We start from the raw sequence: 22,034 nt of genomic DNA, 5'->3' as shown, positions 1-22,034 counted from the left end.
AAGAAATTTTAAGCGCAGCAGAGTAACCAGCGCACATACCTGTTAGCTCAGGTGAGTTTAAAAGGCTGCTGTTGATAACAAGGGCATTTGCTAAATAGATGGTGTGTGTGCAACAATATACTGAAAGGTCAATTATATTGTGCAGCTTATCTCACCACCTGTAGTTATTTAGGTGAAAGCTCCAAAATGCTTGCCTAATATGTCTGTTTATCCAAAAGGAAGTAAAAAGGGAGAGCTAGAAAGATAGCATTGCATCACATTACATGGCAATGCAATGCACAGTTGCTGAAGTTGAACCAAAATGAGCTTGTAATCTGGCTTCTGCAACTTTGAACATGAAAAATCCAATGAGGAGAAGAAAAGCAAAGCCAAAGAGTCCATCCCCAAATCCGACAAACAAGCAAAATGAACAAAAAACATTGAATTCAATTATTTCTGATTTTAGAAACTGCATTAAAGAAGGGGTGCACCGGTCCTGGAGATACTGCAATACCAGGTCAATGCGTGGAGTGGACAGAGCAAGCTCTTTTTCCATCTCCCTGTTCTAAAAATCCATTTAATATATGGTCCCCAGATAGGGGACGTATCAGATATTAAACTGATAAGAACAGATACTACACTTGATCTTAGCCAAAAGGCCGAGAAGCGATAACCAGAATTGGTTTCAAACTACGGAGCCACCCAAGGATCCTGAAAAGTCCATTTGTGGAGATGAGCTCCTGGACTCCCGTTAAGAAGACATGTTGTCAACCTCTAGATCCCTTACATGCCTGCACTTTTCGGCTTGCTGCTGCTGCAATCCACGCGTTTTAGATCTGCATAACTCCACCTCTTTAAACACAGCACCTTCACCCCCTGCTGTTCCCACCCGCCTCAACACCGTTGGAAGGGAGGAGAACCAATTAAGGCGGGGGGTGGGGTGGAACGAGCAGCTGTCTACCCTTAGCAGGAGGGCTCCTGATTACATACCTCTCCTGCTGCTGCTGCTGCTGGCTGTCCAGCAGCAGACTGAAGGTGGCTGCTGCTGTGCACAGGTATATAAAGGCTCAGAGCCTATTATGACACGCGCAGCCAGCGTTCCATTGCCACATTCCATCTACTGCAGGCAGGATACCTGGCTGGCTGAATGTCGCTGAGAAGCTCACAGAGACCGCCATAAGCAACAGTTTAACAGAATGCCACAGACTAATCAACCAAACTTTTTGGGTTGGGTTCTCTTTTATAGTCTGCAGGCATTAAATGAAAGAAGTCAGTGTTCCAGCAGAAGGAGACAACGTTTCAGAAAAGGCATTGTAGCAAACCAAAAAAGAAATTTTAAGCGCAGCAGAGTAACCAGCGCACATACCTGTTAGCTCAGGTGAGTTTAAAAGGCTGCTGTTGATAACAAGGGCATTTGCTAAATAGATGGTGTGTGTGCAACAATATACTGAAAGGTCAATTATATTGTGCAGCTTATCTCACCACCTGTAGTTATTTAGGTGAAAGCTCCAAAATGCTTGCCTAATATGTCTGTTTATCCAAAAGGAAGTAAAAAGGGAGAGCTAGAAAGATAGCATTGCATCACATTACATGGCAATGCAATGCACAGTTGCTGAAGTTGAACCAAAATGAGCTTGTAATCTGGCTTCTGCAACTTTGAACATGAAAAATCCAATGAGGAGAAGAAAAGCAAAGCCAAAGAATCCATCCCCAAATCCGACAAACAAGCAAAATGAACAAAAAACATTGAATTCAATTCTTTCTGATTTTAGAAACTGCATTAAAGAAGGGGTGCACCGGTCCTGGAGATACTGCAATACCAGGTCAATGCGTGGAGTGGACAGAGCAAGCTCTTTTTCCATCTCCCTGTTCTAAAAATCCATTTAATATATGGTCCCCAGATAGGGGACGTATCAGATATTAAACTGATAAGAACAGATACTACACTTGATCTTAGCCAAAAGGCCGAGAAGCGATAACCAGAATTGGTTTCAAACTACGGAGCCACCCAAGGATCCTGAAAAGTCCATTTGTGGAGATGAGCTCCTGGACTCCCGTTAAGAAGACATGTTGTCAACCTCTAGATCCCTTACATGCCTGCACTTTTCGGCTTGCTGCTGCTGCAATCCACGCGTTTTAGATCTGCATAACTCCACCTCTTTAAACACAGCACCTTCACCCCCTGCTGTTCCCACCCGCCTCAACACCGTTGGAAGGGAGGAGAACCAATTAAGGCGGGGGGTGGGGTGGAACGAGCAGCTGTCTACCCTTAGCAGGAGGGCTCCTGATTACATACCTCTCCTGCTGCTGCTGCTGCTGGCTGTCCAGCAGCAGACTGAAGGTGGCTGCTGCTGTGCACAGGTATATAAAGGCTCAGAGCCTATTATGACACGCGCAGCCAGCGTTCCATTGCCACATTCCATCTATTGCAGGCAGGATACCTGGCTGGCTGAATGTCGCTGAGAAGCTCACAGAGACCGCCATAAGCAACAGTTTAACAGAATGCCACAGACTAATCAACCAAACTTTTTGGGTTGGGTTCTCTTTTATAGTCTGCAGGCATTAAATGAAAGAAGTCAGTGTTCCAGCAGAAGGAGACAACGTTTCAGAAAAGGCATTGTAGCAAACCAAAAAAGAAATTTTAAGCGCAGCAGAGTAACCAGCGCACATACCTGTTAGCTCAGGTGAGTTTAAAAGGCTGCTGTTGATAACAAGGGCATTTGCTAAATAGATGGTGTGTGTGCAACAATATACTGAAAGGTCAATTATATTGTGCAGCTTATCTCACCACCTGTAGTTATTTAGGTGAAAGCTCCAAAATGCTTGCCTAATATGTCTGTTTATCCAAAAGGAAGTAAAAAGGGAGAGCTAGAAAGATAGCATTGCATCACATTACATGGCAATGCAATGCACAGTTGCTGAAGTTGAACCAAAATGAGCTTGTAATCTGGCTTCTGCAACTTTGAACATGAAAAATCCAATGAGGAGAAGAAAAGCAAAGCCAAAGAGTCCATCCCCAAATCCGACAAACAAGCAAAATGAACAAAAAACATTGAATTCAATTCTTTCTGATTTTAGAAACTGCATTAAAGAAGGGGTGCACCGGTCCTGGAGATACTGCAATACCAGGTCAATGCGTGGAGTGGACAGAGCAAGCTCTTTTTCCATCTCCCTGTTCTAAAAATCCATTTAATATATGGTCCCCAGATAGGGGACGTATCAGATATTAAACTGATAAGAACAGATACTACACTTGATCTTAGCCAAAAGGCCGAGAAGCGATAACCAGAATTGGTTTCAAACTACGGAGCCACCCAAGGATCCTGAAAAGTCCATTTGTGGAGATGAGCTCCTGGACTCCCGTTAAGAAGACATGTTGTCAACCTCTAGATCCCTTACATGCCTGCACTTTTCGGCTTGCTGCTGCTGCAATCCACGCGTTTTAGATCTGCATAACTCCACCTCTTTAAACACAGCACCTTCACCCCCTGCTGTTCCCACCCGCCTCAACACCGTTGGAAGGGAGGAGAACCAATTAAGGCGGGGGGTGGGGTGGATCGAGCAGCTGTCTACCCTTAGCAGGAGGGCTCCTGATTACATACCTCTCCTGCTGCTGCTGCTGCTGGCTGTCCAGCAGCAGACTGAAGGTGGCTGCTGCTGTGCACAGGTATATAAAGGCTCAGAGCCTATTATGACACGCGCAGCCAGCGTTCCATTACCACATTCCATCTACTGCAGGCAGGATACCTGGCTGGCTGAATGTCGCTGAGAAGCTCACAGAGACCGCCATAAGCAACAGTTTAACAGAATGCCACAGACTAATCAACCAAACTTTTTGGGTTGGGTTCTCTTTTATAGTCTGCAGGCATTAAATGAAAGAAGTCAGTGTTCCAGCAGAAGGAGACAACGTTTCAGAAAAGGCATTGTAGCAAACCAAAAAAGAAATTTTAAGCGCAGCAGAGTAACCAGCGCACATACCTGTTAGCTCAGGTGAGTTTAAAAGGCTGCTGTTGATAACAAGGGCATTTGCTAAATAGATGGTGTGTGTGCAACAATATACTGAAAGGTCAATTATATTGTGCAGCTTATCTCACCACCTGTAGTTATTTAGGTGAAAGCTCCAAAATGCTTGCCTAATATGTCTGTTTATCCAAAAGGAAGTAAAAAGGGAGAGCTAGAAAGATAGCATTGCATCACATTACATGGCAATGCAATGCACAGTTGCTGAAGTTGAACCAAAATGAGCTTGTAATCTGGCTTCTGCAACTTTGAACATGAAAAATCCAATGAGGAGAAGAAAAGCAAAGCCAAAGAGTCCATCCCCAAATCCGACAAACAAGCAAAATGAACAAAAAACATTGAATTCAATTCTTTCTGATTTTAGAAACTGCATTAAAGAAGGGTTGCACCGGTCCTGGAGATACTGCAATACCAGGTCAATGCGTGGAGTGGACAGAGCAAGCTCTTTTTCCATCTCCCTGTTCTAAAAATCCATTTAATATATGGTCCCCAGATAGGGGACGTATCAGATATTAAACTGATAAGAACAGATACTACACTTGATCTTAGCCAAAAGGCCGAGAAGCGATAACCAGAATTGGTTTCAAACTACGGAGCCACCCAAGGATCCTGAAAAGTCCATTTGTGGAGATGAGCTCCTGGACTCCCGTTAAGAAGACATGTTGTCAACCTCTAGATCCCTTACATGCCTGCACTTTTCGGCTTGCTGCTGCTGCAATCCACGCGTTTTAGATCTGCATAACTCCACCTCTTTAAACACAGCACCTTCACCCCCTGCTGTTCCCACCCGCCTCAACACCGTTGGAAGGGAGGAGAACCAATTAAGGCGGGGGGTGGGGTGGAACGAGCAGCTGTCTACCCTTAGCAGGAGGGCTCCTGATTACATACCTCTCCTGCTGCTGCTGCTGCTGGCTGTCCAGCAGCAGACTGAAGGTGGCTGCTGCTGTGCACAGGTATATAAAGGCTCAGAGCCTATTATGACACGCGCAGCCAGCGTTCCATTGCCACATTCCATCTACTGCAGGCAGGATACCTGGCTGGCTGAATGTCGCTGAGAAGCTCACAGAGACCGCCATAAGCAACAGTTTAACAGAATGCCACAGACTAATCAACCAAACTTTTTGGGTTGGGTTCTCTTTTATAGTCTGCAGGCATTAAATGAAAGAAGTCAGTGTTCCAGCAGAAGGAGACAACGTTTCAGAAAAGGCATTGTAGCAAACCAAAAAAGAAATTTTAAGCGCAGCAGAGTAACCAGCGCACATACCTGTTAGCTCAGGTGAGTTTAAAAGGCTGCTGTTGATAACAAGGGCATTTGCTAAATAGATGGTGTGTGTGCAACAATATACTGAAAGGTCAATTATATTGTGCAGCTTATCTCACCACCTGTAGTTATTTAGGTGAAAGCTCCAAAATGCTTGCCTAATATGTCTGTTTATCCAAAAGGAAGTAAAAAGGGAGAGCTAGAAAGATAGCATTGCATCACATTACATGGCAATGCAATGCACAGTTGCGGAGGTTGAACCAAAATGAGCTTGTAATCTGGCTTCTGCAACTTTGAACATGAAAAATCCAATGAGGAGAAGAAAAGCAAAGCCAAAGAGTCCATCCCCAAATCCGACAAACAAGCAAAATGAACAAAAAACATTGAATTCAATTCTTTCTGATTTTAGAAACTGCATTAAAGAAGGGGTGCACCGGTCCTGGAGATACTGCAATACCAGGTCAATGCGTGGAGTGGACAGAGCAAGCTCTTTTTCCATCTCCCTGTTCTAAAAATCCATTTAATATATGGTCCCCAGATAGGGGACGTATCAGATATTAAACTGATAAGAACAGATACTACACTTGATCTTAGCCAAAAGGCCGAGAAGCGATAACCAGAATTGGTTTCAAACTACGGAGCCACCCAAGGATCCTGAAAAGTCCATTTGTGGAGATGAGCTCCTGGACTCCCGTTAAGAAGACATGTTGTCAACCTCTAGATCCCTTACATGCCTGCACTTTTCGGCTTGCTGCTGCTGCAATCCACGCGTTTTAGATCTGCATAACTCCACCTCTTTAAACACAGCACCTTCACCCCCTGCTGTTCCCACCCGCCTCAACACCGTTGGAAGGGAGGAGAACCAATTAAGGCGGGGGGTGGGGTGGAACGAGCAGCTGTCTACCCTTAGCAGGAGGGCTCCTGATTACATACCTCTCCTGCTGCTGCTGCTGCTGGCTGTCCAGCAGCAGACTGAAGGTGGCTGCTGCTGTGCACAGGTATATAAAGGCTCAGAGCCTATTATGACACGCGCAGCCAGCGTTCCATTGCCACATTCCATCTACTGCAGGCAGGATACCTGGCTGGCTGAATGTCGCTGAGAAGCTCACAGAGACCGCCATAAGCAACAGTTTAACAGAATGCCACAGACTAATCAACCAAACTTTTTGGGTTGGGTTCTCTTTTATAGTCTGCAGGCATTAAATGAAAGAAGTCAGTGTTCCAGCAGAAGGAGACAACGTTTCAGAAAAGGCATTGTAGCAAACCAAAAAAGAAATTTTAAGCGCAGCAGAGTAACCAGCACACATACCTGTTAGCTCAGGTGAGTTTAAAAGGCTGCTGTTGATAACAAGGGCATTTGCTAAATAGATGGTGTGTGTGCAACAATATACTGAAAGGTCAATTATATTGTGCAGCTTATCTCACCACCTGTAGTTATTTAGGTGAAAGCTCCAAAATGCTTGCCTAATATGTCTGTTTATCCAAAAGGAAGTAAAAAGGGAGAGCTAGAAAGATAGCATTGCATCACATTACATGGCAATGCAATGCACAGTTGCTGAAGTTGAACCAAAATGAGCTTGTAATCTGGCTTCTGCAACTTTGAACATGAAAAATCCAATGAGGAGAAGAAAAGCAAAGCCAAAGAGTCCATCCCCAAATCCGACAAACAAGCAAAATGAACAAAAAACATTGAATTCAATTCTTTCTGATTTTAGAAACTGCATTAAAGAAGGGTTGCACCGGTCCTGGAGATACTGCAATACCAGGTCAATGCGTGGAGTGGACAGAGCAAGCTCTTTTTCCATCTCCCTGTTCTAAAAATCCATTTAATATATGGTCCCCAGATAGGGGACGTATCAGATATTAAACTGATAAGAACAGATACTACACTTGATCTTAGCCAAAAGGCCGAGAAGCGATAACCAGAATTGGTTTCAAACTACGGAGCCACCCAAGGATCCTGAAAAGTCCATTTGTGGAGATGAGCTCCTGGACTCCCGTTAAGAAGACATGTTGTCAACCTCTAGATCCCTTACATGCCTGCACTTTTCGGCTTGCTGCTGCTGCAATCCACGCGTTTTAGATCTGCATAACTCCACCTCTTTAAACACAGCACCTTCACCCCCTGCTGTTCCCACCCGCCTCAACACCGTTGGAAGGGAGGAGAACCAATTAAGGCGGGGGGTGGGGTGGAACGAGCAGCTGTCTACCCTTAGCAGGAGGGCTCCTGATTACATACCTCTCCTGCTGCTGCTGCTGCTGGCTGTCCAGCAGCAGACTGAAGGTGGCTGCTGCTGTGCACAGGTATATAAAGGCTCAGAGCCTATTATGACACGCGCAGCCAGCGTTCCATTGCCACATTCCATCTACTGCAGGCAGGATACCTGGCTGGCTGAATGTCGCTGAGAAGCTCACAGAGACCGCCATAAGCAACAGTTTAACAGAATGCCACAGACTAATCAACCAAACTTTTTGGGTTGGGTTCTCTTTTATAGTCTGCAGGCATTAAATGAAAGAAGTCAGTGTTCCAGCAGAAGGAGACAACGTTTCAGAAAAGGCATTGTAGCAAACCAAAAAAGAAATTTTAAGCGCAGCAGAGTAACCAGCGCACATACCTGTTAGCTCAGGTGAGTTTAAAAGGCTGCTGTTGATAACAAGGGCATTTGCTAAATAGATGGTGTGTGTGCAACAATATACTGAAAGGTCAATTATATTGTGCAGCTTATCTCACCACCTGTAGTTATTTAGGTGAAAGCTCCAAAATGCTTGCCTAATATGTCTGTTTATCCAAAAGGAAGTAAAAAGGGAGAGCTAGAAAGATAGCATTGCATCACATTACATGGCAATGCAATGCACAGTTGCGGAGGTTGAACCAAAATGAGCTTGTAATCTGGCTTCTGCAACTTTGAACATGAAAAATCCAATGAGGAGAAGAAAAGCAAAGCCAAAGAGTCCATCCCCAAATCCGACAAACAAGCAAAATGAACAAAAAACATTGAATTCAATTCTTTCTGATTTTAGAAACTGCATTAAAGAAGGGGTGCACCGGTCCTGGAGATACTGCAATACCAGGTCAATGCGTGGAGTGGACAGAGCAAGCTCTTTTTCCATCTCCCTGTTCTAAAAATCCATTTAATATATGGTCCCCAGATAGGGGACGTATCAGATATTAAACTGATAAGAACAGATACTACACTTGATCTTAGCCAAAAGGCCGAGAAGCGATAACCAGAATTGGTTTCAAACTACGGAGCCACCCAAGGATCCTGAAAAGTCCATTTGTGGAGATGAGCTCCTGGACTCCCGTTAAGAAGACATGTTGTCAACCTCTAGATCCCTTACATGCCTGCACTTTTCGGCTTGCTGCTGCTGCAATCCACGCGTTTTAGATCTGCATAACTCCACCTCTTTAAACACAGCACCTTCACCCCCTGCTGTTCCCACCCGCCTCAACACCGTTGGAAGGGAGGAGAACCAATTAAGGCGGGGGGTGGGGTGGAACGAGCAGCTGTCTACCCTTAGCAGGAGGGCTCCTGATTACATACCTCTCCTGCTGCTGCTGCTGCTGGCTGTCCAGCAGCAGACTGAAGGTGGCTGCTGCTGTGCACAGGTATATAAAGGCTCAGAGCCTATTATGACACGCGCAGCCAGCGTTCCATTGCCACATTCCATCTACTGCAGGCAGGATACCTGGCTGGCTGAATGTCGCTGAGAAGCTCACAGAGACCGCCATAAGCAACAGTTTAACAGAATGCCACAGACTAATCAACCAAACTTTTTGGGTTGGGTTCTCTTTTATAGTCTGCAGGCATTAAATGAAAGAAGTCAGTGTTCCAGCAGAAGGAGACAACGTTTCAGAAAAGGCATTGTAGCAAACCAAAAAAGAAATTTTAAGCGCAGCAGAGTAACCAGCACACATACCTGTTAGCTCAGGTGAGTTTAAAAGGCTGCTGTTGATAACAAGGGCATTTGCTAAATAGATGGTGTGTGTGCAACAATATACTGAAAGGTCAATTATATTGTGCAGCTTATCTCACCACCTGTAGTTATTTAGGTGAAAGCTCCAAAATGCTTGCCTAATATGTCTGTTTATCCAAAAGGAAGTAAAAAGGGAGAGCTAGAAAGATAGCATTGCATCACATTACATGGCAATGCAATGCACAGTTGCTGAAGTTGAACCAAAATGAGCTTGTAATCTGGCTTCTGCAACTTTGAACATGAGAAATCCAATGAGGAGAAGAAAAGCAAAGCCAAAGAGTCCATCCCCAAATCCGACAAACAAGCAAAATGAACAAAAAACATTGAATTCAATTCTTTCTGATTTTAGAAACTGCATTAAAGAAGGGGTGCACCGGTCCTGGAGATACTGCAATACCAGGTCAATGCGTGGAGTGGACAGAGCAAGCTCTTTTTCCATCTCCCTGTTCTAAAAATCCATTTAATATATGGTCCCCAGATAGGGGACGTATCAGATATTAAACTGATAAGAACAGATACTACACTTGATCTTAGCCAAAAGGCCGAGAAGCGATAACCAGAATTGGTTTCAAACTACGGAGCCACCCAAGGATCCTGAAAAGTCCATTTGTGGAGATGAGCTCCTGGACTCCCGTTAAGAAGACATGTTGTCAACCTCTAGATCCCTTACATGCCTGCACTTTTCGGCTTGCTGCTGCTGCAATCCACGCGTTTTAGATCTGCATAACTCCACCTCTTTAAACACAGCACCTTCACCCCCTGCTGTTCCCACCCGCCTCAACACCGTTGGAAGGGAGGAGAACCAATTAAGGCGGGGGGTGGGGTGGAACGAGCAGCTGTCTACCCTTAGCAGGAGGGCTCCTGATTACATACCTCTCCTGCTGCTGCTGCTGCTGGCTGTCCAGCAGCAGACTGAAGGTGGCTGCTGCTGTGCACAGGTATATAAAGGCTCAGAGCCTATTATGACACGCGCAGCCAGCGTTCCATTGCCACATTCCATCTACTGCAGGCAGGATACCTGGCTGGCTGAATGTCGCTGAGAAGCTCACAGAGACCGCCATAAGCAACAGTTTAACAGAATGCCACAGACTAATCAACCAAACTTTTTGGGTTGGGTTCTCTTTTATAGTCTGCAGGCATTAAATGAAAGAAGTCAGTGTTCCAGCAGAAGGAGACAACGTTTCAGAAAAGGCATTGTAGCAAACCAAAAAAGAAATTTTAAGCGCAGCAGAGTAACCAGCGCACATACCTGTTAGCTCAGGTGAGTTTAAAAGGCTGCTGTTGATAACAAGGGCATTTGCTAAATAGATGGTGTGTGTGCAACAATATACTGAAAGGTCAATTATATTGTGCAGCTTATCTCACCACCTGTAGTTATTTAGGTGAAAGCTCCAAAATGCTTGCCTAATATGTCTGTTTATCCAAAAGGAAGTAAAAAGGGAGAGCTAGAAAGATAGCATTGCATCACATTACATGGCAATGCAATGCACAGTTGCTGAAGTTGAACCAAAATGAGCTTGTAATCTGGCTTCTGCAACTTTGAACATGAAAAATCCAATGAGGAGAAGAAAAGCAAAGCCAAAGAGTCCATCCCCAAATCCGACAAACAAGCAAAATGAACAAAAAACATTGAATTCAATTCTTTCTGATTTTAGAAACTGCATTAAAGAAGGGGTGCACCGGTCCTGGAGATACTGCAATACCAGGTCAATGCGTGGAGTGGACAGAGCAAGCTCTTTTTCCATCTCCCTGTTCTAAAAATCCATTTAATATATGGTCCCCAGATAGGGGACGTATCAGATATTAAACTGATAAGAACAGATTTTTTTTTTTTTTTTTTTTTTTTTTTTTTTTTTTTTTAACCAAATCAGATAGGCCGGAGCATAAGCTCAATCAAATCGACTTACAAAAGCCTTTCATTGACACTTAGCCTTTCATCACACTTGGTATATAATCAAAAATAAAACCAAACCTTATCATCAGGTACATTATACACTACTAATTAAACTTTACCAAAAACCTCCACTTTTTAAACTTCCAGATCCCTTCAGCATCTATAATACTTCCACGTTCCTGATCCCAGAGGTATATTACATACATACGTGACAGAATCAATCTCAAACATTCATTAACTGACATTTTCTTCCTTTTAAAAACTAACAAATTCCTCGCATCCCACAAACTTTCAATTACACACACCACCAACAACCATAAAATCCTATCCGTAATTCTACTACATGCACCCATCCCAAACATAGCAAGTTTCCAATTAACATACTTTACACCCACCAATTCCTTGCAAAGTCCCCCTATACCCTTCCATACATCATATGCAAAATCACAATCCCATACCATATGTCTAACATGCTCTCTCAAACCACATCCATCCCTCGGGCATACCTCAGATTTAACTAAATCCCTCTTCTTTTGCACATCTCTAACAGGCAAAATGTCATGCAATATCATCCAAGCGATATCTCTCTGTCTGTTAGTCACACCATCTATACTTAATTTTCTCCACATCTCGGTTACTTCCTCCCCTCTCAACCCATTGATATTACATACCACCTCACGCTCACGCACCATCCTAATGACTTTCTTCTTTTGCCTAAAATCACTCATGTTAACGGACAACAAATCATACTTCCTTACAAATTTCTCAACACAACCATACCATACAGGACACTTAAAAGCAACAGGCACTCTAGCATCCCTTTTGACCCACTTTAAGCCATAAAGCATCCATCCAGCCGAATACTTCATCATATAAGCACACTTATTACTTTTCCCTAGAACCACCACCACCATTTTCACGTAACTAATCCCTAAAAAGAAATCAATATTTGGAAAATCCAAACCACCATTTACACATAACTTATAGACATATTCCCGTTTCAATTTCTCCATGCGACTTCCCCAAAGAAAATTAAAGATGAATTTCTCAGTTTTCCTAATTTTCTTAAAAGCAGCAGGATATACATTCGCAACAAACAACAAAATAGGCAAAATAACCGCCTTAATAATCAGAACTTTCCCAGTCAGAGTTAATTCTCTCATTCGCCAAAAATTCAACTTGCGCACCACTCTCACCCCACAATCTTCCCAACTCTCATTTCCTTTCAAATCATCATTAAACTTAATCCCAAGCACCTTTATTGCACCATCCTCACACCTCACACCATCCATCCGTACATTCCTCTCACCAAAACATTTAAAGGAACTCTTAGTCCAATTGACCTTAAAAGCTGAGACACTACAAAACAAACTTAATATCAACCTTGCCCTACTCATCGCAGCCATATTCCCACTCACAATCACTACATCATCCATGTAACCTAGAATTCTCACATCCTTTCCATTACTCCCAGGAATCATCACACCTCTCATAACCTTATCCTTCCTAACCATACACATCAACACTTCAATCACACTAATAAACAAAAAAGGGGACATAGGGCACCCCTGACGCACTCCTGATTTAATTCTCACTTTCTCACTCAACCACCCATTCACCAAAAATTCACTTGAAACATTACAATACAAACTCCTAACACAGTTTACAAAATTCCTGGAATAACCCATCTTAGACAAAACCTTAAACATAAAGCTATGTGACACACGGTCAAAAGCTTTTTCAAAATCAACCGAAAACAACAAACATTTCTGCTTACGACTCATACAATCCCCAATCACATCACGCAACAACACCAAATTTTCAGTCATACTTCTCCCAGGCACTGCACACACTTGATCTTCATCCACCACACCGCCAATCACTTCCCGCATCCGGCTAGCCAACAATTTACTAAACACCTTATAGTCTGCATTCAAAAGGGTGATTGGCCTCCAATTCCCCAAATCCTTTTTATCACCTTTCTTATGAACCAAAACCACCACCCCATCTCTCATAGATTCACTCAACATATTCTCCGTGAACATATACTGGCACACCTCCAATAAGTCATTTCCCATCGTGTCCCATTCCTTAACATATAACTCCACGGGCAGTCCATCCTTCCCAGGTGTTTTATTCTTACTCGCAGACATCACCACTTTTTTAACTTCATCCAACACAATTACATCATCCAATATTTCACGTTCATCCTCACCCAAACAACCTTCTAAACACCCCAAAGCATCAGTCAACATCCTATCATCAACCCATTTTTCCCCATACAACTCCTTATAAAACAACACCACCTCCTGCATCACATCCTTCCCACTCACACACACCCCATCACCATTCACCACCTCATCCATATCTACTTTCTTCCCAAAAACTTTGTTGAAAAAAAACCTTGTGCATTTCTCATTTTTCTCCAAATGTTCAATCTTAGAACGGTAAATAATTTCTTTCCCTTTACCCTCAATATATTTCTTAATCTCTTCTTTCACTTGACACATCAAAACATCCACATCCACTCCAATCATCCTTAACTTCCTCAGCCACTCCAGTCTAGAGCTTAAATCATTAAATTTTGCTCTATTCATTGCTGCTTTCCTCCTGCCCCTTTTTCTAAAGAAAAAAACAATCTCACTCTTCATCCAGTCCCACCACTCAAGCACATTCCTGAAATCACTTTTTTTATCCCTCCACCTAACATACATTCGCCTAAAATCACGCATGATCCTATTATCTTCCAGCAAACGCACATTAAGTTTCCACACGCCACCACCATATACAAAGGAAATCTTACCTTCTAGACGTGCCCTCAAACACACATGGTCAGAGAAGGGAACATCTTCCTGCTGGAAATTCCTACAAATAACATTTTGTGAAGAAAAGAAGATACGGTCTATTCTAGACTCTATGCCTCCCCTGTCGGCCTTATAGGTCGCAGGAGGTGGATTACCTAAAAAAACTTCCGCAGCATCCTGTAAGGAAAAATCCGCCACAAGACTCTTGAGTCTTTTACCTGTAACATCCATCTTATCCCCCTCCGTCACACAATTGAAATCTCCAACAAAAATTATTGGCATTTTGCCAGATAAAAAAAAACATAATTTCTCAAAAATTTCCAGCCTCTCCCCTTTATCTATTGGTGCATACATATTTACCACCCTAACCCTCCACCCCCTACAATTTAACTCACATATTACACACCTCCCCGCCTCCACCACCATGTAACTTTCTATCTTAACACTATAACCCTTCACCAAAACACCTACCCCACAATTTTTATTACATACAGAACCAGACCACACACTTTGACCTAAAGGCCATGCATTTTCACTTAAGGGATCGGAGATCCCACACTCCTGGACACAGTATACGTCCGCATCCAAGTTGCTCAAGTAGTCCAAAATTGCCACTCTTCTCGACTCAGATTTAATCAGCCGAACATTTAGCGACAAGATGCTGAGAGCAACTTGGGCACCCATCTATTAATTTGATGTGGCAGGTCACGACAACATGCCCACCTGTACATCATCCTAACCCTTCTGGGGGTAGGACGCTGGACGTGCAGATATCGTAGTTTGTGCCTTCCCCCAAAAAAGACACATCTTGGGGATCGGATGCAGTAGGGTACACCCGGGCTGGACTCACACTGCAGTCACTTAAAGGGGAAAAGGATGGCTCAGTTTTCTTCTTTTTCTTCACTGAAGCGCCTCCATCTTCATCTGAACTATAATCCCGCCGCTGGGGGTCAAAGTCCCCCTGACCTCCCTCCTCCTCAAGGTCAGAAACGACATCGCTCCAGGCCACATGCGGTGTTCTGGTCAGATCAGACTCCTCTTCCCCCTGCAATGTAACCATCATGTCTGGAATTTCAGCCTCCAGATCCTCCACCGGGGCCACTTCCATGCCTATACGATCATCAGTTATCGTCTCAGACTCACTGACATCTGAAGCCACAGACGCGGCCCTCTGCACCGGTGGCTCAGGTGCCAGCTCCATATTTCCTCTTACATTCACACGAACCAGTTCTGGAAAAGCAACCCGAGCCTCCTCCTCATCCAGGAAAGCCAGAGTAGATATCGGAGCAGTCGGAGTTGGAGCAGTCGGAGTTGTAGCTGTGGGTGCAGGAGATTCATTTCTTCTCCTTCCCCTTCCCGCTGCCCCCGCATATGAACCAGGATGGAATATACAGTCTCTGAAGGCATGCCCCTTCTCTCCGCAGAGGTTACAGACTATTTCATTTTTGCAATTATTGGAAGAATGACCCACCTCATTGCACTTCCTGCAAATAATCTGTCTGATGTCGCATGCTTCCTGAGTATGGCCATACCTCCTACAATGACGACAAAACCTGGGCGCATTGGGGAAGAACAGGTAACCCCGCTCACTCCCAATGGAAAAATTTGATGGAGGATAATGTATACCCCCTGGTTCATCAGGACTTTCCCGGAACTTGACCATGAAACGATATTTACCGGTCCATAGTTCCTCCTCATTCATGACTTTTACTGCCACCTTGGTAATATAGCAGTGCCTATTTAGAAAGGCATAAATCAAAGCCAAGTCCACATGTGGGTTGTACATGAAAACAGTCAGAGGTACCTCTTTGGAGCAATACAAGATGACAAAAGTCAGCCCATCCAAATATTGATTGTCCAGATTCTTTTTCAAACAATCATAGAAATTGTTGCAAACAGCCATAGAAGTAAATACAAGATTATACTTGCTTTTGAATTGCTGGAGGCACAAGATTTCTTCCTTCTTCACTTCAAGGAGTCCAAACAAAATCTCCTTCACCACGAAGCTGAGGGTAAAGATTCCTTCTTTGCCTTCTTCCACATCAATCTGGATTCCAAACTTCACTCGAGCCTCACCGGGCCCAGCGTATCGAATGCGTCCCATTATCGCTAGTCGTGTCTACTGGCCAACTCCTTATAGCAGCAAGTGGCTTAAGCCATAAAATGGCGATGCCACAGGGCCAAGAGTTAACGCACAGACAGCCAAATGACTAGACCCATTACAGATCTGAGCCAAAAGGCCGAGAAGCGATAACCAGAATTGGTTTCAAACTACGGAGCCACCCAAGGATCCTGAAAAGTCCATTTGTGGAGATGAGCTCCTGGACTCCCGTTAAGAAGACATGTTGTCAACCTCTAGATCCCTTACATGCCTGCACTTTTCGGCTTGCTGCTGCTGCAATCCACGCGTTTTAGATCTGCATAACTCCACCTCTTTAAACACAGCACCTTCACCCCCTGCTGTTCCCACCCGCCTCAACACCGTTGGAAGGGAGGAGAACCAATTAAGGCGGGGGGTGGGGTGGAACGAGCAGCTGTCTACCCTTAGCAGGAGGGCTCCTGATTACATACCTCTCCTGCTGCTGCTGCTGCTGGCTGTCCAGCAGCAGACTGAAGGTGGCTGCTGCTGTGCACAGGTATATAAAGGCTCAGAGCCTATTATGACACGCGCAGCCAGCGTTCCATTGCCACATTCCATCTACTGCAGGCAGGATACCTGGCTGGCTGAATGTCGCTGAGAAGCTCACAGAGACCGCCATAAGCAACAGTTTAACAGAATGCCACAGACTAATCAACCAAACTTTTTGGGTTGGGTTCTCTTTTATAGTCTGCAGGCATTAAATGAAAGAAGTCAGTGTTCCAGCAGAAGGAGACAACGTTTCAGAAAAGGCATTGTAGCAAACCAAAAAAGAAATTTTAAGCGCAGCAGAGTAACCAGCGCACATACCTGTTAGCTCAGGTGAGTTTAAAAGGCTGCTGTTGATAACAAGGGCATTTGCTAAATAGATGGTGTGTGTGCAACAATATACTGAAAGGTCAATTATATTGTGCAGCTTATCTCACCACCTGTAGTTATTTAGGTGAAAGCTCCAAAATGCTTGCCTAATATGTCTGTTTATCCAAAAGGAAGTAAAAAGGGAGAGCTAGAAAGATAGCATTGCATCACATTACATGGCAATGCAATGCACAGTTGCTGAAGTTGAACCAAAATGAGCTTGTAATCTGGCTTCTGCAACTTTGAACATGAAAAATCCAATGAGGAGAAGAAAAGCAAAGCCAAAGAGTCCATCCCCAAATCCGACAAACAAGCAAAATGAACAAAAAACATTGAATTCAATTCTTTCTGATTTTAGAAACTGCATTAAAGAAGGGGTGCACCGGTCCTGGAGATACTGCAATACCAGGTCAATGCGTGGAGTGGACAGAGCAAGCTCTTTTTCCATCTCCCTGTTCTAAAAATCCATTTAATATATGGTCCCCAGATAGGGGACGTATCAGATATTAAACTGATAAGAACAGATACTACACTTGATCTTAGCCAAAAGGCCGAGAAGCGATAACCAGAATTGGTTTCATACTACGGAGCCACCCAAGGATCCTGAAAAGTCCATTTGTGGAGATGAGCTCCTGGACTCCCGTTAAGAAGACATGTTGTCAACCTCTAGATCCCTTACATGCCTGCACTTTTCGGCTTGCTGCTGCTGCAATCCACGCGTTTTAGATCTGCATAACTCCACCTCTTTAAACACAGCACCTTCACCCCCTGCTGTTCCCACCCGCCTCAACACCGTTGGAAGGGAGGAGAACCAATTAAGGCGGGGGGTGGGGTGGAACGAGCAGCTGTCTACCCTTAGCAGGAGGGCTCCTGATTACATACCTCTCCTGCTGCTGCTGCTGCTGGCTGTCCAGCAGCAGACTGAAGGTGGCTGCTGCTGTGCACAGGTATATAAAGGCTCAGAGCCTATTATGACACGCGCAGCCAGCGTTCCATTGCCACATTCCATCTACTGCAGGCAGGATACCTGGCTGGCTGAATGTCGCTGAGAAGCTCACAGAGACCGCCATAAGCAACAGTTTAACAGAATGCCACAGACTAATCAACCAAACTTTTTGGGTTGGGTTCTCTTTTATAGTCTGCAGGCATTAAATGAAAGAAGTCAGTGTTCCAGCAGAAGGAGACAACGTTTCAGAAAAGGCATTGTAGCAAACCAAAAAAGAAATTTTAAGCGCAGCAGAGTAACCAGCGCACATACCTGTTAGCTCAGGTGAGTTTAAAAGGCTGCTGTTGATAACAAGGGCATTTGCTAAATAGATGGTGTGTGTGCAACAATATACTGAAAGGTCAATTATATTGTGCAGCTTATCTCACCACCTGTAGTTATTTAGGTGAAAGCTCCAAAATGCTTGCCTAATATGTCTGTTTATCCAAAAGGAAGTAAAAAGGGAGAGCTAGAAAGATAGCATTGCATCACATTACATGGCAATGCAATGCACAGTTGCTGAAGTTGAACCAAAATGAGCTTGTAATCTGGCTTCTGCAACTTTGAACATGAAAAATCCAATGAGGAGAAGAAAAGCAAAGCCAAAGAGTCCATCCCCAAATCCGACAAACAAGCAAAATGAACAAAAAACATTGAATTCAATTCTTTCTGATTTTAGAAACTGCATTAAAGAAGGGTTGCACCGGTCCTGGAGATACTGCAATACCAGGTCAATGCGTGGAGTGGACAGAGCAAGCTCTTTTTCCATCTCCCTGTTCTAAAAATCCATTTAATATATGGTCCCCAGATAGGGGACGTATCAGATATTAAACTGATAAGAACAGATACTACACTTGATCTTAGCCAAAAGGCCGAGAAGCGATAACCAGAATTGGTTTCAAACTACGGAGCCACCCAAGGATCCTGAAAAGTCCATTTGTGGAGATGAGCTCCTGGACTCCCGTTAAGAAGACATGTTGTCAACCTCTAGATCCCTTACATGCCTGCACTTTTCGGCTTGCTGCTGCTGCAATCCACGCGTTTTAGATCTGCATAACTCCACCTCTTTAAACACAGCACCTTCACCCCCTGCTGTTCCCACCCGCCTCAACACCGTTGGAAGGGAGGAGAACCAATTAAGGCGGGGGGTGGGGTGGAACGAGCAGCTGTCTACCCTTAGCAGGAGGGCTCCTGATTACATACCTCTCCTGCTGCTGCTGCTGCTGGCTGTCCAGCAGCAGACTGAAGGTGGCTGCTGCTGTGCACAGGTATATAAAGGCTCAGAGCCTATTATGACACGCGCAGCCAGCGTTCCATTGCCACATTCCATCTACTGCAGGCAGGATACCTGGCTGGCTGAATGTCGCTGAGAAGCTCACAGAGACCGCCATAAGCAACAGTTTAACAGAATGCCACAGACTAATCAACCAAACTTTTTGGGTTGGGTTCTCTTTTATAGTCTGCAGGCATTAAATGAAAGAAGTCAGTGTTCCAGCAGAAGGAGACAACGTTTCAGAAAAGGCATTGTAGCAAACCAAAAAAGAAATTTTAAGCGCAGCAGAGTAACCAGCGCACATACCTGTTAGCTCAGGTGAGTTTAAAAGGCTGCTGTTGATAACAAGGGCATTTGCTAAATAGATGGTGTGTGTGCAACAATATACTGAAAGGTCAATTATATTGTGCAGCTTATCTCACCACCTGTAGTTATTTAGGTGAAAGCTCCAAAATGCTTGCCTAATATGTCTGTTTATCCAAAAGGAAGTAAAAAGGGAGAGCTAGAAAGATAGCATTGCATCACATTACATGGCAATGCAATGCACAGTTGCTGAAGTTGAACCAAAATGAGCTTGTAATCTGGCTTCTGCAACTTTGAACATGAAAAATCCAATGAGGAGAAGAAAAGCAAAGCCAAAGAGTCCATCCCCAAATCCGACAAACAAGCAAAATGAACAAAAAACATTGAATTCAATTCTTTCTGATTTTAGAAACTGCATTAAAGAAGGGGTGCACCGGTCCTGGAGATACTGCAATACCAGGTCAATGCGTGGAGTGGACAGAGCAAGCTCTTTTTCCATCTCCCTGTTCTAAAAATCCATTTAATATATGGTCCCCAGATAGGGGACGTATCAGATATTAAACTGATAAGAACAGATACTACACTTGATCTTAGCCAAAAGGCCGAGAAGCGATAACCAGAATTAGTTTCAAACTACGGAGCCACCCAAGGATCCTGAAAAGTCCATTTGTGGAGATGAGCTCCTGGACTCCCGTTAAGAAGACATGTTGTCAACCTCTAGATCCCTTACATGCCTGCACTTTTCGGCTTGCTGCTGCTGCAATCCACGCGTTTTAGATCTGCATAACTCCACCTCTTTAAACACAGCACCTTCACCCCCTGCTGTTCCCACCCGCCTCAACACCGTTGGAAGGGAGGAGAACCAATTAAGGCGTGGGGTGGGGTGGAACGAGCAGCTGTCTACCCTTAGCAGGAGGGCTCCTGATTACATACCTCTCCTGCTGCTGCTGCTGCTGCTGGCTGTCCAGCAGCAGACTGAAGGTGGCTGCTGCTGTGCACAGGTATATAAAGGCTCAGAGCCTATTATGACACGCGCAGCCAGCGTTCCATTGCCACATTCCATCTACTGCAGGCAGGATACCTGGCTGGCTGAATGTCGCTGAGAAGCTCACAGAGACCGCCATAAGCAACAGTTTAACAGAATGCCACAGACTAATCAACCAAACTTTTTGGGTTGGGTTCTCTTTTATAGTCTGCAGGCATTAAATGAAAGAAGTCAGTGTTCCAGCAGAAGGAGACAACGTTTCAGAAAAGGCATTGTAGCAACCAAAAAAGAAATTTTAAGCGCAGCAGAGTAACCAGCGCACATACTTGTTAGCTCAGGTGAGTTTAAAAGGCTGCTGTTGATAACAAGGGCATTTGCTAAATAGATGGTGTGTGTGCAACAATATACTGAAAGGTCAATTATATTGTGCAGCTTATCTCACCACCTGTAGTTATTTAGGTGAAAGCTCCAAAATGCTTGCCTAATATGTCTGTTTATCCAAAAGGAAGTAAAAAGGGAGAGCTAGAAAGATAGCATTGCATCACATTACATGGCAATGCAATGCACAGTTGCTGAAGTTGAACCAAAATGAGCTTGTAATCTGGCTTCTGCAACTTTGAACATGAAAAATCCAATGAGGAGAAGAAAAGCAAAGCCAAAGAGTCCATCCCCAAATCCGACAAACAAGCAAAATGAACAAAAAACATTGAATTCAATTCTTTCTGATTTTAGAAACTGCATTAAAGAAGGGGTGCACCGGTCCTGGAGATACTGCAATACCAGGTCAATGCGTGGAGTGGACAGAGCAAGCTCTTTTTCCATCTCCCTGTTCTAAAAATCCATTTAATATATGGTCCCCAGATAGGGGACGTATCAGATATTAAACTGATAAGAACAGATACTACACTTGATCTTAGCCAAAAGGCCGAGAAGCGATAACCAGAATTGGTTTCAAACTACGGAGCCACCCAAGGATCCTGAAAAGTCCATTTGTGGAGATGAGCTCCTGGACTCCCGTTAAGAAGACATGTTGTCAACCTCTAGATCCCTTACATGCCTGCACTTTTCGGCTTGCTGCTGCTGCAATCCACGCGTTTTAGATCTGCATAACTCCACCTCTTTAAACACAGCACCTTCACCCCCTGCTGTTCCCACCCGCCTCAACACCGTTGGAAGGGAGGAGAACCAATTAAGGCGGGGGGTGGGGTGGAACGAGCAGCTGTCTACCCTTAGCAGGAGGGCTCCTGATTACATACCTCTCCTGCTGCTGCTGCTGCTGGCTGTCCAGCAGCAGACTGAAGGTGGCTGCTGCTGTGCACAGGTATATAAAGGCTCAGAGCCTATTATGACACGCGCAGCCAGCGTTCCATTGCCACATTCCATCTACTGCAGGCAGGATACCTGGCTGGCTGAATGTCGCTGAGAAGCTCACAGAGACCGCCATAAGCAACAGTTTAACAGAATGCCACAGACTAATCAACCAAACTTTTTGGGTTGGGTTCTCTTTTATAGTCTGCAGGCATTAAATGAAAGAAGTCAGTGTTCCAGCAGAAGGAG

General features: G+C 44.3%; 12 non-coding genes and 1 pseudogene across 12 annotated transcripts; all 13 read right to left on the bottom strand.

Moving 5' to 3' along the window:
* Nucleotides 1–459: 459 nt before the first annotated feature.
* LOC141242045 (U2 spliceosomal RNA) lies at nucleotides 460–650 on the bottom strand. The gene has a single exon (XR_012306695.1). It is a non-coding gene; the product is annotated as a U2 spliceosomal RNA (small nuclear RNA).
* Nucleotides 651–1,765: 1,115 nt separating this feature from the next.
* Nucleotides 1,766–1,956, bottom strand: LOC141242044 (U2 spliceosomal RNA). The gene has a single exon (XR_012306694.1). It is a non-coding gene; the product is annotated as a U2 spliceosomal RNA (small nuclear RNA).
* A 1,115-nt stretch (nucleotides 1,957–3,071) lies between these two features.
* Nucleotides 3,072–3,262, bottom strand: LOC141242043 (U2 spliceosomal RNA). Its single transcript, XR_012306693.1, has one exon. It is a non-coding gene; the product is annotated as a U2 spliceosomal RNA (small nuclear RNA).
* A 1,115-nt stretch (nucleotides 3,263–4,377) lies between these two features.
* LOC141242148 (U2 spliceosomal RNA) lies at nucleotides 4,378–4,568 on the bottom strand. Its single transcript, XR_012306794.1, has one exon. It is a non-coding gene; the product is annotated as a U2 spliceosomal RNA (small nuclear RNA).
* A 1,115-nt stretch (nucleotides 4,569–5,683) lies between these two features.
* LOC141242041 (U2 spliceosomal RNA) lies at nucleotides 5,684–5,874 on the bottom strand. The gene has a single exon (XR_012306691.1). It is a non-coding gene; the product is annotated as a U2 spliceosomal RNA (small nuclear RNA).
* Nucleotides 5,875–6,989: 1,115 nt separating this feature from the next.
* Nucleotides 6,990–7,180, bottom strand: LOC141242147 (U2 spliceosomal RNA). Its single transcript, XR_012306793.1, has one exon. It is a non-coding gene; the product is annotated as a U2 spliceosomal RNA (small nuclear RNA).
* Nucleotides 7,181–8,295: 1,115 nt separating this feature from the next.
* Nucleotides 8,296–8,486, bottom strand: LOC141242040 (U2 spliceosomal RNA). Its single transcript, XR_012306690.1, has one exon. It is a non-coding gene; the product is annotated as a U2 spliceosomal RNA (small nuclear RNA).
* A 1,115-nt stretch (nucleotides 8,487–9,601) lies between these two features.
* LOC141242039 (U2 spliceosomal RNA) lies at nucleotides 9,602–9,792 on the bottom strand. The gene has a single exon (XR_012306689.1). It is a non-coding gene; the product is annotated as a U2 spliceosomal RNA (small nuclear RNA).
* Nucleotides 9,793–10,907: 1,115 nt separating this feature from the next.
* LOC141242232 (U2 spliceosomal RNA) lies at nucleotides 10,908–11,111 on the bottom strand (annotated as a pseudogene).
* A 6,192-nt stretch (nucleotides 11,112–17,303) lies between these two features.
* On the bottom strand, nucleotides 17,304–17,494 carry LOC141242038 (U2 spliceosomal RNA). Its single transcript, XR_012306688.1, has one exon. It is a non-coding gene; the product is annotated as a U2 spliceosomal RNA (small nuclear RNA).
* A 1,115-nt stretch (nucleotides 17,495–18,609) lies between these two features.
* Nucleotides 18,610–18,800, bottom strand: LOC141242145 (U2 spliceosomal RNA). Its single transcript, XR_012306791.1, has one exon. It is a non-coding gene; the product is annotated as a U2 spliceosomal RNA (small nuclear RNA).
* Nucleotides 18,801–19,915: 1,115 nt separating this feature from the next.
* LOC141242037 (U2 spliceosomal RNA) lies at nucleotides 19,916–20,106 on the bottom strand. Its single transcript, XR_012306687.1, has one exon. It is a non-coding gene; the product is annotated as a U2 spliceosomal RNA (small nuclear RNA).
* Nucleotides 20,107–21,223: 1,117 nt separating this feature from the next.
* On the bottom strand, nucleotides 21,224–21,414 carry LOC141242036 (U2 spliceosomal RNA). The gene has a single exon (XR_012306686.1). It is a non-coding gene; the product is annotated as a U2 spliceosomal RNA (small nuclear RNA).
* Nucleotides 21,415–22,034: the final 620 nt, after the last annotated feature.

This window comes from Phyllobates terribilis, unplaced genomic scaffold, assembly GCF_046119375.1.
Source record: "Phyllobates terribilis strain yellow unplaced genomic scaffold, ASM4611937v1 Scaffold_1031__1_contigs__length_461108, whole genome shotgun sequence".
NCBI classification, from domain to species: Eukaryota; Metazoa; Chordata; class Amphibia; order Anura; family Dendrobatidae; genus Phyllobates; species Phyllobates terribilis.
This window is presented reverse-complemented; position numbering and strand designations above follow the sequence as displayed.